The sequence below is a fragment of the Phalangium opilio genome, unplaced genomic scaffold (assembly GCF_054372755.1).
Source record: "Phalangium opilio isolate 3A_F unplaced genomic scaffold, DU_Popi_V2 ptg000089l_1, whole genome shotgun sequence".
NCBI classification, from domain to species: Eukaryota; Metazoa; Arthropoda; class Arachnida; order Opiliones; family Phalangiidae; genus Phalangium; species Phalangium opilio.
Genome location: NW_028324194.1, coordinates 1,295,019 through 1,309,561, shown reverse-complemented (window position 1 = coordinate 1,309,561; position 14,543 = coordinate 1,295,019). Strand labels below are relative to the sequence as shown.

The window sequence follows — 14,543 nt, the reverse complement described above, 5'->3', positions numbered from 1 at the left end:
TAGAGAGCTTTCAGATGGGATAGTAGTACGTCACACCCTCCCAAGTCTTACCGCGGTTCTGGTAGCCATATTGGGTGGTCTCAGCTTCATCCCTGCTTTAAACCCACCAATATGGCAGCATAAATTACGTCACGAGACTCGGCTCCTCCTCCAACTGAAAGCTCTCTATTTCAGGTGGACCAAGACCAGATGCTCTATTACAAATTTTTGAGCCCCATTTCCAATGTCATTGTTTTAACAAGATCTTATTCAAAATGGATAATTTCTTTTAACCTTGATAGGAAATGAAACATATAGAATATGCCATCTTTAGTGGCGCTCTAACTTTAACCTAGTTTAAAGAACTAAGATAGTATTTTTTTGTCGAAAATGGCATTAAATTAGTAAAGTAGCAATACTTTAGCAATATTTTGGGGTGAAAACAAATCCAATTTTGCAATATTTTGGGAAAGATGTCAATTCGATAATAATAAGAAATACAATAACAGGCACACATTTAGTTTTAATGTTATTAGCTCCGCCCTTAAAGGAATACCGAACTGATTTAAAAACTATCTCAAATCTAAAGAAAACCTTACTTTTTTGAGAGTTTCAACTCTTCTGATTCCAAAAATATGCTTAATAAATATTTAAATATGAGGCAAAACACAGAAAAAACCCCTTTAAAACTTGAAATTTGGGGGCAAAAGCAAATTTGCGGAGAAGATTTTTGGCGGGTTTTTCTCCTCGCTACGTCACTCACGGCATCTCGCGGAAAAGCCAAGCGCGCGCGCCCGAGACTGTCGGAGCCTACTAATGGCGCGCGAATCTGAATAAAATAGGCTTAACGCGGCGCTGAGACACTAACAGGCGTCACGTGAGCAACATCTAGAGTGAAAATTTCTCCTTACTACGTCATCAAACGAAACAAAATTTAACTAGGCCTTTCCCAAACACAAAACTTTGATTGCAATTTTATAAATTTTTACGAAACCAAATACAAAAGTAAACATATCATAATAAACTAGATTTTTCAAGGATTTGTTTCGCATTTTAAGTTTGTGGATGACGAAAATTATGGCACTAACTCTTTAAGTACAATTCTAATTGGATTCAGCCTTTGGGAAATTGAAGTTGGTGTTTAAATGATTTGCCAGAATGCTAGGAGGTCAGGCAATGGAAGTATGCTTTGATTTATCATTAAATATAGGAAATAACAGGATTAAATTATTATTTACTTGTAATCATGAAATTAATGTTATTTTATGCCCTGTAAACTATTTTATTTTTAATAAATAAAGTTAAATGACAGTTACGGTAATTTATTGATGACAAAATTTAGGGTTAATAATATTATTTCATATAATAGTTAAAATACAAATAGGAATGTTTTTAAGTAATGCCTGTTTAAAAATTACTTTCAAGTACTAAATTGCATTAAGAATGTTTTTGTTTGACTATTTTCAAGTTTTTAAACACGCATGATTATGATATTGAGAGGCGCAAATTATTTATTTAAATAAACATTTGGTTTGATACTTGCCACGTTTATTTACAGCATGTAATTTGGGCTTAATTTCCCTACTTGTTATTTAATTACGGTATTCATTATAAATTTATTCCAGTCAATAAAAATATTGTTTTTTACGTTTAAAGGTAAAAGTTGCATATTTTAAAGGGTTTTTCCAAAGAAAATTGTTTTTGACACCAGAAAGGCTTTTGAGGATAATTAGCGATTGCGTCCTGCTGCCAAAAAATAGACCTTAACAGGGAAAAGCTAAGAGTAACTATAATTTATTTTAAATGAATATGAAATGTAAGTATCACAATGAATGCGTGAGAGGGATTAAAAAAATGTTCAAAGACAGTCATACGTGAAGGTTGGATTTAAAAGTGTGAGAGTTAAACATCATCGTATGAATGCCTATAATAATTTTGTTAATCTCTCAAGTGAACAATTCAATGATGAAAAAATATTTACACACATTTAATCCTAGGATTGTCAAATTGAGACTATATAATTGCCAGAAAAATAGTAAGCATGTGTTTTAATATTATAGTTTTTTAAAGTATAAAAAAAGGGAAGGGGAGTTTGTTAAATTAGTCCTAATATACTTAAAGATGCTTTTTAAAATTGGTAGTGATTTGCTATTGTAGAATCTGCAGTTTAGTTCAGAGAGTTAATGAGGTGCCTTGTATTTCGTTAGTGACATCTCCAATCCAGTTGATTTTAGGTTTTTTTCTATATTTATTACTATTGAACTCAGATGGCGTTGGTAGTTAATGCCATTAATTGTAGTTTTTTTACTGGTTCCATCGCGCTTGATTTTGTTTTGTTGATGTAGAATCTGTAGTTCAGTTCAGAGAGTTAATGAGGTGCCTTGTGTTTGGTAGCGAGATCTCCAATACAGTTGATTTTAGTTTTTTTTTTCTATATTTATTACTATTGAACTCAGATGGCACTACTGCTTAACGTCATTAATTGGCAGCATTTTTTTACTGGTTCCCTCGACCTTGTTTTGTTTGGCAAACGTCCGTTAAACATTGTAATATACCATCATGGTATATTAGCTTTAAGGCGTTTTGATGAAAATTGAAATCCAAGGTTAATCAGTTGGTATTTTAGAGTAAAGAGTGAAGTACTTGAGGTTTAATCGAGTGGTGAAGGAGGGGGGATTTGGGGTATTTCACCACCCGCGGACGCGGGGTAGTCAGTTCCTGTAGGGTAGGCATGCTGACAAGTCCCTTATTCCCTCAAAACTTTGTCGCCCAGAAGCTTGGCTTACAGGAGTGCGCCCAACTCCCGACATAGTCAAGTACATAATTTTAGTAACAAACCATTGCTGTTCTAAATTTTAACAACGTGGAGGCAACTTTTGCCCGAAAAAGGTTTTTTTGCGAATCCATAGCTGTTATGAACTTCTATTGTGTTGATGAACTTGTAGGCACGGCTTGCCAAGCCGTAACGTAATTATATAGGGAAACCAAAGAGGTGGGATGTATTATTTGGCCTTGATACAGCTTGATGTTCTTTAGACACTGACTCAAGCCAATAGAAAGGTTATTTCCTTGAATATCTCTGCTGTTCTTAATCCAAAGACGCTCTCACTCTTTGAACACGCCAGTCTAAAGTGTCTGTTATTTCGGTGGAGAAGTTGAATATATTTTTTGATTTGTCTATCGAAGACTTTTTGTGGTTTTTTTATAATGATGATGATCATCATATTTTTGAGCTGTGTAGTTTTAATCTTTTATTATACTGGTAATAGCTATGATGAATTATCTTTCTGTTGAAGTTTAGCAGTTGGCACGTGTTGATACGATACGCATGTAGTTGTACGAAATTAGTCTTTAAATTGTATGTTTCAAACTTGAAAATATGCACTGCTTGTAGTATTTATGTCGAAATAATTTTAATCTTCGTTATATTAGTTATGTAAAGGGGCGGGGGTTGAAAGAAAACTTTACAATTTACTGGCAATTATATGTTCATTTAAATATAAGATTTTGAGGGTCTACTTTTAAAATTTTGTCAGGCAACTCTTAACTTTAAGTTTGGAAACAGTGCTGCTAGAACATGGCAGTTATTGTTTTGCGCGTGGGTTACCAAAGGGACAATGAAATTTTTTTTAATTTTTGGGAAAAAAATATTCCAGAAGGCTTTGCAAATTGTACCCCTGTTGGATTTACGCAACGCAACCTGCCACACAGACTACCCCAGCTGGTGAGAAACACAAAGAGATTATGCAAAACTTACTGGAATATTTATTGGGAAAATGGTTTAGTTGTTTTAATTACAAGGGTAATGTCTATATATAATATTGGTAACCACAATTTGGGAAATAATTTTCACACTTTATAAAAACAAATTATACAACAATCAAATAGTATAAATAGTATAAATAGTATAAAATAGTATAAAAATCAATTTTTGTAAGTGGTATCGGATTGGGTCGGGTACACATTATTGATAAGTTATAGAAAGAAAAGGTCATATTAATAAATAATACTTAAACATAAAAGCTTTGCTAATCTTTGATATTGTAACAGGATAATATTAGATTAGATTAATTTAATTTAATGTTTTTGAATGGTTTTAGATTGTTAATGTAAAAAAGTTATGGGCGTCTTAATTAAAAAAAAAATAGCGCGCTTAAAAGAGAAAAAAAATGGAAGATGCGAAACTGATATTTAGAAAACTCTTTGAATATATTAAATTTAATCAGTATTTATTTAAAATTTGGATACGAGTGTCTAAATCTCAGTTCAAAAATCTGTTCAATGTTAACTAATAGGATGAGTTTGTCTCAATAGTTTCACCAGCTTATTAAAGAATTATATTTAATCACATAGCATTACCAACAGGGGTTACGTTTTTAGCGTGTTTTTTACATAAAACACAATTGGGGCAAGACTAATACAGAGTACTAAAAACCCTTCACTAGAAAATTCTAAAATTAATGCAAGAATCATCGCCTTTTTTCGTAACAATAGCATGGCCCTACAATCCTCCCTCCTCTCCCTTTCACAGTTATTATAGTAGGCAACATCAAAATTACTCCAGAACCATCGTTAACCTTAAACTTGCTCTAGGATTAACAATCTTACCCAGTCATAAATTACTTTAAAGGGAATATGAAAGTATTAGTATATCTTTGACAGATATGATGCTCCTGGTACGAATATTGAAATTTTGGACTTTACTCGGGGTAAATTTGATATGGATTCTTCAAGCACGTTAGATTCCCTTTAATGCGTCTGGACTCTTTCCAAGAGCAGAACAGTGATGTCAGTCAAGTTACTGACGAATCTCTCCCTTTTTCTGATCATTGTATCACTGACCTCGTACCAGCCGTTGTCTTTTCTCACAAAGTTCACATAATGTCCCTCGGCCTACGATTCACCTTTATGAATAATCACCCCTTTAGTTTTAAGAAGCATCTTACTCATAGTGACATTTAGATTTTCAAAACTTGATATTTTGGTCGAAATCTTAATTGGTCGACCATCTTTGTAATCGCCACGGAGAAGACACAAAAATACGTACTTCCCGCTGGATATCAATACATCACGCTCTTATATTTTTGGGTTGTTACAAAATACGCATGGCACCTCTGTTAATCTCATCCTTTTTTCTAGAGATTTCCAATCAATTTTATCTCGGTTTTCTAGTGGAAGATTGAAAATGTTGCTTTCAACAATATTCTCCGAATTTTGTTCAACTTGACAATTGGGGCATTTGGTAACGTTTCGCGACTTTGACCAAAAAAGATCTTTCAGAGCTTTAGAGTAATCGGCTTCCATTTCTTGGCTTAGTGTCGTCAAAAGGACCATCAAAAATTCACTGGCGTCTTGTTGATCGTTTAGCGTAAAATGATTTCCGACAGCCATTCTCAGTTCCAACCCTTTACGACTGAAGCTTCCTTGAGAACTCTCGATGTCGTTTATCGTGTTATGGAGGCAACGCAAAACTGGTTTTTCAACGAATGATCCATTGTAAGATTTAACCAATTCTCTTAATTCCGGCACTAATAAGAGTAGTTGCAAAACGCTATTAGAATAGCACGTTACTTGGTCATCGTTAGCTAAACCCTTCAAGGGCAAACTATCCAAACTCTGTTGGGTTTTCCTTTTTTTCTTCGGTGTTTCTGCACATATCTCTTCCTCGCCTTCTAAAAGGCTTTTAGATAGTGTAGGCGCACTTCTTTTCCTACCTCGACTTTCTTTCAACTCCGTTATTTCCAAAAGAGGCAGATCTGGCCTATATTTTTTGCGAAGCCTGTTATACTCCATAATGGCTCGTCCATCCGCCTTAATTTTAGTCGGATCGAACTGTAATAGATGGAGTCCGGCTAAGGACGTCACTCTCGATAAAGCCACGTACGCCATGCCAGTTCCGAATAAATTCGGACCCAAATCCATAATGCCGCATTTTAAACTCATGCCTTGGCTTTTGTGTATCGTAATAGCGTACGCCAGGGTGACGGGAAACTGGGAGCGTTTAACGTAAATGTTTGCCATGAGCAAAAATTTGACGCAAATTTTCTCAACTAAAAAGTCAGTGTTAGCATCATCGTTATTTGGTTCACGATCTACTCTGAGAAAAATACCAGTAACGTTTCCTTGTTCGTCCTTCTTGAATCCAGTTACGAAACCCATCGTACCATTTACAACGCCTTTTTCAAAACTGATATTCCTTCTGATCATTATTCGACAGCCAACGCAAAGAACTAACTCGCTCTCCAAACCGCCTGTTTTGGACGGTTCGTTTTCTAGCCCTTGCAGTCTCCTGAGAATGTTTTTATTCATTTTTTTCCCATAGTCAGCGAGTCTATCCTGACAATGAATGACTTCAACTTTCTCGCCGTTTTTTCGCAGCATATCAAAGTTGAATTTTACGCACATGGCTAATTTAGGCATCAAACAAATTGGGTGAAACCCTTCATTGGACAGCTTAATGAAAAGCTCCATAGCCACCTCGATGTTATATCCTCCCTCAACCAATCTAGTTCCTAAGGTTGCAACATCAGCTTCGGAAATATTTCCAATTCTAACTCTGCTTAGAATGTCGCCGTAACTTTGGTCGTTGGCTTGTCTAACATTTTGCGTTAGTTCATCGTATTTAAAAAACTTCCAAAGATCACTTCCTCCGATGCAATTGAATCTAAGTCTGGCTTCTTCGGAAGTGATTTTGATAAACGCGGGATTTCCTTGAACCGGAGGCAATTGGAAAAAGTCTCCCAAAACAAGAATAAATACAACTCCACCAAATGGTTGGTTAATTTCCCAAAATTCGTTCAGCCTCAAGTGAACGTGTGTCAGTAAAACCGATGAGACCATAGAAATTTCATCAATAATTAACAGTTTTAAATTACCCAAAGTTTCTTTCATAATGCTCATATTGTCAGAACTTAGGGAATGGTATTCGGCAATACGCCCATGATCTACCGGCAACATTAGTGATCTGTGTAATGTTACGCCATTAACATTCAACGCTGCCAAACCCGTTGGCGCGGCAATTGCCACGCTAGCAGGATTTTGGAAGTCGTCGTTGGCGAGAGTGTCGATATGAAACGATTTGCCAGTGCCACCAGGTCCCGACACAAAAAGGCACTTGTTTCTAGATTTTTCTCCCTCTTGGGAGAAGTGATCCATGATGTGATCATAAATTCGCCTTTGATCCGAGTTTAGTAACGCCACATTGTCAACATCAGTCTCGAAATTCATTTCCATGCCAGCTTCCACATCAGCCATCGCGTGTTCGGTTTCGATAACAATTTCCTTCCCTTGCAGCGCATTTTCATTGTCGTCACTTTCAGTCTCCGAGACTATGGTTTCTGGCTCTTTCGCCTTTTTAGAAGCCTTCCGTTTCTTTTCAACTTCTTTGGAAACCGAGAGTTTCTCGTGATATTCTCTCATATCTTTTAACACTGAAAGCGAGTTTTCGAAAGCATCGGCGTATGTTTCAAAATCGCCCAATAGCTCAGTTTCGTGACGCCACGGTTTGAAGAGGATCAGTAGAGCTTGACAATACTGTTCTTCCTCCTCTATCGGGTCGTGAATAAAGTGCTCTATTATGTACGGCTTAATTCTCTTTCTCATGAAACCCAGATTGTTTGTCAACTGGATTACATTCGCATTTTTCTCGACACCCTCAGAGCGCATCGCATAATCGTAAAACTGACCAAATTCCCGCAAACTAAGATTTTCCAAGCTGTCAGGACGATTCGGATATTTGTCGTCGACGAACCCTTTTTGGCAAGTGTCCTTGCTTTCGGGGTCACTTTCCCTCAAACGAGCGAGTTCCTTGTAACCTTTCAAAATTCTCGATCGGTTTTCTTTCAAGTTAGTGTTTATAAATTTAGTGCTGTCAGACTTGTTGTAAAGGTCTTGGCCCAGCATCATATCGAGAGCTTCATAAATTCCTATTTGCTTGCACGTCAAAGATTTCAATCTATAGGCAAATAATTTTTTGGACAAACTTTCGTTGCCTAAGTCGGCAAAAGTTTGGTCCATGTCAGCCCGGTCTCCCTTTGTCACGTAAGCCGTAACATAGTTTGCCACTATTTCCGATTTGTCAGCGACAAATTGCAAATCCATGTTGGCTTTGGAAGCCAAAAGTAGCGTGGGATTGTAATCATTGATTAAAACTTCGTGCTGTTTTCTCGGCAAGTCGTACAATCGTTTCTGCACCTTTTTCATTTTAAGGTGACGAGTAACTGATCTAACAGAATTCATAGTGGCAACGTTTGTTACGTTTCGAGGGAAACCGTAACGACACACTTTCAATCCTTTTTTAGAATTTTTGACCTTCTTATAACAACTGGAGGTGCATTTGTGAGTTTGGAATTTTTTTACCAGCCGTTGCAGTTCCGGACTTACCGATGCTCTTGGCATCGAACACGTGACGTGTTTTTGCACGTAATCCAAAATAGTCTCGGTCGAAGAAGTTCCAATCTTTGGAGCGTCCTTGGCCCACAAAAGCATATGGTAGTGAGGTAAACCTCGAGATTGGTATTCAACCCTCCAAAAATGATGTTCTATCATGCCAAGAACTGGATTTTGCTTACACAAGACAAAGTTGTTTAACAGCGACCGCACTTTGTTGTGAAAGTGCAAATTGACGCTAAGTGGGTCAAAATTCAGCAATTCAGCCACCGTCATCGACTCTACTCCCGGAACCCCAGTAGCACAAGCCTTCCGCATAATAGTCGGTTAAAGGTCGAATAGTCGGTTTACGGTCCAGTCGGCTGTACCGTGCTTATTCCGACACTTTTCCGACTCACGGAGCCGACTACTTCTTTTAGTTGGCAATGCCGACATCTGTCTGACAGTTGGAACTGAGTTGGTTTAAAGTAGGCTTGCCTACCGTCTAGAAAATTCCAACTTATTTTTTGCCAATTGATTACCGACTCTTTCGCGCTAGTCGGTATTGTGAGGTTTAAGAAGAGTAAAATTAAAAGCAAAGTTATGCTTAGGCCGTTTAGTAACCGACATTTATCCGACAGTTGGAACTGAGATGGTTTAAAGTAGGCTTGCCTATCGTCAAGAAAATTCCAACACATTTTTTGCCAATTGATTACCAACTCCCTCGTGCTAGTCGGTATTGTGACGATTAAGAAGAGTAAAATTAAAAGCAAAGTTATTCTTAGGCCGTTTAGTAACCGACATTTATCCGACAGTTGGAACTGTGGTGGTTTGAAGTAGGCTTGCCTACCGTCCTAAACATGTAACCCATTTTTGCTAATTGATTACCAACTCCTTCCCGCTAGTCGGTATTGTCACGTTTAAAAAGAGTAAATTGAAAAACGAAGTTGTTGGTAGGCCTTCTTTTTCCGTGGGACGGTTTTTTTTTTGAGTTTTACTATTCCGCATATGCCACCAAAATATTTTTGTTATATATTTAACTTATACTATATTTCGACCCACAATCAGAAGTTGATAATACTATATTTTTGGCAACACTAGAAACTTAACCTTACAAAAAACTGCAAAGCAAGAAAACACATCTGATTTTCAAGTTTGAATTTTCCCTCCTGTAATTTCTTGGGTCAGGTGACACGCCTCTGTTCTATTGGCGTAACTAAGGTAACGCCATGCACGTCATCATCGAAGAGAGCGCTGCTAGTGCGAAAGCTTAAGCAAGTCAGCCTTTCCAGTATCTCTGACGCTGCTGAGTCGTTAGAATGTTTAAACGAGATTTTTGTGGTCGAAAATGATTAGTTCTTGGCTTGCTAACTTTCAATTTCATCGCTAAGGTTCTTTGTCACACTATATAAACTACAAACGTCTTCGTTTGTCACTTAAGGTTTGAATTTTGTTATTGAATTATCAAATAATCTACCTCTTAGAGCCAGTTTTATGCTTAAGCCTTTGCTTTTTACCTAGCTTCTCATCTGCTGGGAACCACACCCCTATAAAGTGAAACCAAAACTTAAACGTTTATGTCTACCTTCAGTTTCTTTGTTTGAATATAAAAGAAGCAAGTGTTTTGGGGAGCTTGGAGTTCAAAAACCTTATATATTAAGTATTTTAGAGATTTTTGGTTGTGAAAATAATACTGAATTCCAAAATAGATCTCAATTTGTTTTAGTTACAGAATTTTTATGCGGTTTCAAACATTTTAAGAGAAAAATGTGTGAAATAATACCCTTTAGAATTGTATGATTTTCTTTTACCTTAAAAAAATCTGGAGGCGTATAATAATATTTTTCATTAATATTTTTGTAATTTAAGAGATAGTAACTGGCCACATCGAAGATATTAACAATGAATATTAATAAATGCTTTAATTGATGTAAATATTATACTCGCCCTGAAAAATTTTACTTTTTGTTGAAACCAATTAGCTAGGCAGCTAATATTTCCATTAGACTAGTCGTGTAATATCGAATACATTGTTTAATATTTGAAATTGTTATAATTGATGCTCAACCTGTATGTTACTTGAAATATTCAAAGTACGAATTCTAAAGTGAATTTTGTTGAAAATGTATTAAAGAAATTTCAATGCTAGGTATCAGTATTCTTTACTATAAGCGAATGAAGCCTCGAGTTAAGGCTTGATCGTTGACAAACCGTCGGGCCTCGAGTTAAGGTTTGATCGTCGCAAAAGCGTCGGACCTCTTGCTGACAGGCGGTTTAGTCGACTCTCAAACGTGTTGGATGAGGGTCGTATTTCATTCGTGTCGTAACAGTCGGTAAACCAGTATGCCATCATCCCACCGGGCGGACATTTCGATTCTCAAACCCTTTACCGACGATTTACCGTTCCTATACTAAAAAGCCGCGAAATCGTCGGATTGAGTGCGGCTTTAGGTAGGCATAATGACGCGGACATATAGTCGGCCAACAGTCGTTTTATAGTCGCCTCATAACAATCGGAAAACCGGCGGGCCGTCGTCCCTCCAGGCGGACAATTCGACTCTCAAACCCTTACTCTAACAGCCCTTTACCGACGATTTACCGTTCCTATACTAAAAAGCCGCGAAATCGTCGGATTGAGCGCGGCTTTAGGTAGGCATAATGACGCGGACATATAGTCGGCCAACAGTCGTTTTATAGTAGCCTCAAAACAGTAGGAAAACCGGCGGGCCGTCGTCCCTCCAGGCGGACATTTCGACTTTCAAACCATTACTCTCCCGACTTATTAGTGACTTTTTACCAACTCGTCGGTAACACACAAAGCCGACCATGTAGGCCCTACGTCGGCAGTGCTACTAGGGAACGTCTGAATTCACTTTTCTCAAGTGATCGTGCAGTTCCATATCATCGTACTCGGCCGGATTAAAAGTTAGAAGCCAGGTGGGAGGACCAAATTCCCGAATCATCGCTAAAACGTTTCTAAGAACTTTATACCAGTAGTCCTTCGTTCCTCGAATATGACCCAAGAAAGTAGCTAAATTACTCTCAAGTTCTTTATCGGCAGATTCAACTCGATTGAGCAAATTTTCAACCCCAATTGGCATGGGTTTTTTAACACGAAGAACGTAGTTCAAACTGCTAGAAATCGCTTTCATTTCGCATTCTTGATAAGAATGGAACAAATAGGCGTAATCTCGTCTAAAAATTGGACTTTTGTTCAAAATACGGGATAAACGATACTCGGTTTCCGTTATTTTCCCAAATGGTCTATCATCGTGCTTGCCAAAACGACCCTTAGGGAACAAATGAACAAAGCTCATGTATTCCAGTTTTTTGTCCCAAATGCTAACTGGCTCGGCTTCGACGCGCTTCATTCGGTAAGCGCCAAGTAAATCTTTCGGTGGTTGAACGTTCACTGGATGAATAGAGTAATGATCGTACAGATCATTGGCTTCACCCTCAGATAGTTTTCGCAACAAAGCCTCGGGCTGTGTTAGAATTTTGTAGGCGTCGCCTGGTGCAAGGCTAGACTGATTTTCATCCTGCTCCTGCATGTTCGAAGCGTTTTGGTCACCTTTGACGTCGTGACTACTATCCGCTGGTCCTTCTGTTGGAAGCGCAGCGGAAGCGCGTGTCAACGCATCAGATCCATCATTAATTAACGCAAGTGGATCTGTTACGCTCAGTAATTCTTCTGGAGTCAATGAATTTTCATTTCCATCAATTTCTTGCGTGCCACAAATATATTCCTCATTCATTGTCGAAATGTCAATGTCTTTGTAAAAAGGGTTTATCTTTTTCAGCACACTGAACGCTTTCAACACTTTTTCCAGGCAAACAACCTGCTGCCAAACCTTTTTGTCCGCAGTGGGAACACCATTCACCATGATATGCAGTTCGTGGTTTTTAGGCAACGTCTTGGGAATCATTTTCAAATTTTTTTCCACTGGTATTGGAAGATAAATTACTCTTCCCTTTAAAGCTTTAACAGTACCAAACTTTACGTTCGAATTGGTTTTTTGTGCCTAACCGCACTACAGTGTGGAAGGGCTTCACAAGTTCAATTAAAACTTTCTAGAACATGTTTAAATTAGTGACATCTGGCGGAGGATTGTCAACCGCCAAGTTGTTCAAAAAACTTCTAATGGGAACTTTACCCTTTCCCAAATCCGTAGCGCAGTAACGACATAGAAGCATGTCCGCTTCTCTAGCGTCCGAATAATTCATTATCCAGCCAGCTCTTAAAATCAGATAGGCCTCGTTATCTAGGCACTGTTAACTAGTTTTTCTACAGCTCTTAAATCAGTTTTTCTCAGTAATCTAAAACAGCAGTCGCAGGGCGTTTCGTGAAACTCGTTGGTGTTTAGCATTGCCCGAGCGAATTGATTCTCGTAAAGACTCAAGATTTCACTTTCATCGAGAGTCGGCCGAGGAGCGTTAACGCTTCCTGTGGGAGCATTATTTTGTTCGTTATTTAAATTTTTCCCACGTGTGGCTAGGATTTTTCTCGACTCCGCCATGACTGTCGTCAGAGAATCGTAATCACCACTTTCAATTTCAGTTGAAATTTTAGTTAACCCGTTGAGCAACGCTTTGATTTGATAGATCTTATTCAGAATACTTCTAATTCCCGAATAATGTGGAGCCAATTCAGCGAAAGAACGCAAATTACTTTGGCACTCTTCGCTATCAGCGCAGTAAGAGGTGTGTCCTAGGAACGGAACTATTCTCACCACTATTTCGTCTCCATCTGGTGGTATAAACACGTTTGATTTTATGCAAAATTCTTTTCTTAATTCGCAAAGGTCCAAATCAGACTCAAAAATTTTAGTCAAAGATTTTTCATTAGCATTGGCAACTGTGTTTATGAAAGCTAGTACTTTTGCAATGGCTCGAGTTCGAACATTACAAATATCACTGCATTCCCAATATACAGTTTTGTTTTGGGTTTCAATAAACCCCCCTTCATTGATCACAAAATTTGCTTTCGGATTCTTCACTTCAGTTTCAACAATTTTGAAAAGATTCGTAACAATTCCGACTCATTAACTTGTAAAACTCGTTCAACGTTACTAGTTGCGTTATTGTTTTTTATGTCAACGAAATTTCCCATTTCGTCAACAAACAATTCTTTAGTCGAACTGGGAGCACGGTCTCTCAGAACTTTTCGTACACGACCATCAGAATCCAATTGAAAAATTTTGCCGTAATATGACTCATCGTCATTTTTCAATATTTTACCATTATTATCAATGAGATAATAGGTAGTTTCATGAAAATAGGCCTCTTTCATGCTACTGTGAAGCCTTTTCCCACCCACAACTTCTGCCAAATTGCCAAGATCAATGGACCCAATTTCTTTGATTTTCTCCACAAAATCCTTAAATTCACTAACAATCCCCGTTAGTTGGGCGTGGTAAGCCGAATATAATTGCCTTTTCAAATGCAATATTCTACCAGCTAGCACTTGGCATTTTAGCTTGTGAGAGATGGACTTCGTGCGTCTGTTTTTAGTCTCACGGTCAAAATACTTTGACGCCGCCAGTCTTTCAGTTAGACGTTTAACTAGAAATCTTTTATAGCTTTCGGCTATAATTTTTTTGTTTTTCGTTTTGAAAATCCCCGCATTTAGTAGCTTTTTCGCAAAACCAAATTTATCGTGTTTAGTTGTTTTAGGTTTAAGTTTTGTTTTTTTGGAGCAAAAACCACCATTAGTGGCGCCACCTGGTGCCATAGCCCTTTTACCACCTTTTTGTGTACATAGCGTTGATTTACTTTTTCTAAGAAAATTATCTTTGTTTTTCAAATAGTACTTCTTGTTAATATCTCGTTTAGCTTGCTTTTTTGCGAAGCTTTTCTTTGAACAAGTAATTTTAACTTAGCTTCAGCGCTTTTCTTTTGCCTTAATTCACGCCATTTTTTTCTCCTAAGTCTCTCCCGAGAAACCATTTCAAAATTTCTTAATGGACGCAAAATAGCAAATTCTTTTCAATTTCTGTAGAGTTTCAAACAGTAAAAATAGTACCGTATTTGACACAGATTGCAATAGGTCACAAAGATACCTTAATTCCACACTGGAACTTGCAATTTGGATACACAAAGAAGTCCAATTATTGGGAACACAGAGAATTCACTTGCCAAACACAAAGAATTGGCAAAATAAAAGGCACAAAGAACCTTTTGGGCGCACAGGAAGAACC

The 14,543-nt window shown here is 37.6% G+C and overlaps 1 long non-coding RNA gene across 1 annotated transcript; it reads left to right on the top strand.

Annotated features, from left to right (window-relative positions):
* The first annotated feature begins 9,476 nt into the window (after window positions 1-9,476).
* LOC149646248 (uncharacterized) lies at window positions 9,477-10,494 on the top strand. The gene is made up of 3 exons (XR_016371775.1): window positions 9,477-9,787; window positions 9,868-10,140; window positions 10,216-10,494. It is a non-coding gene; the product is annotated as an uncharacterized LOC149646248 (long non-coding RNA).
* The last annotated feature ends 4,049 nt before the right edge of the window (window positions 10,495-14,543 follow it).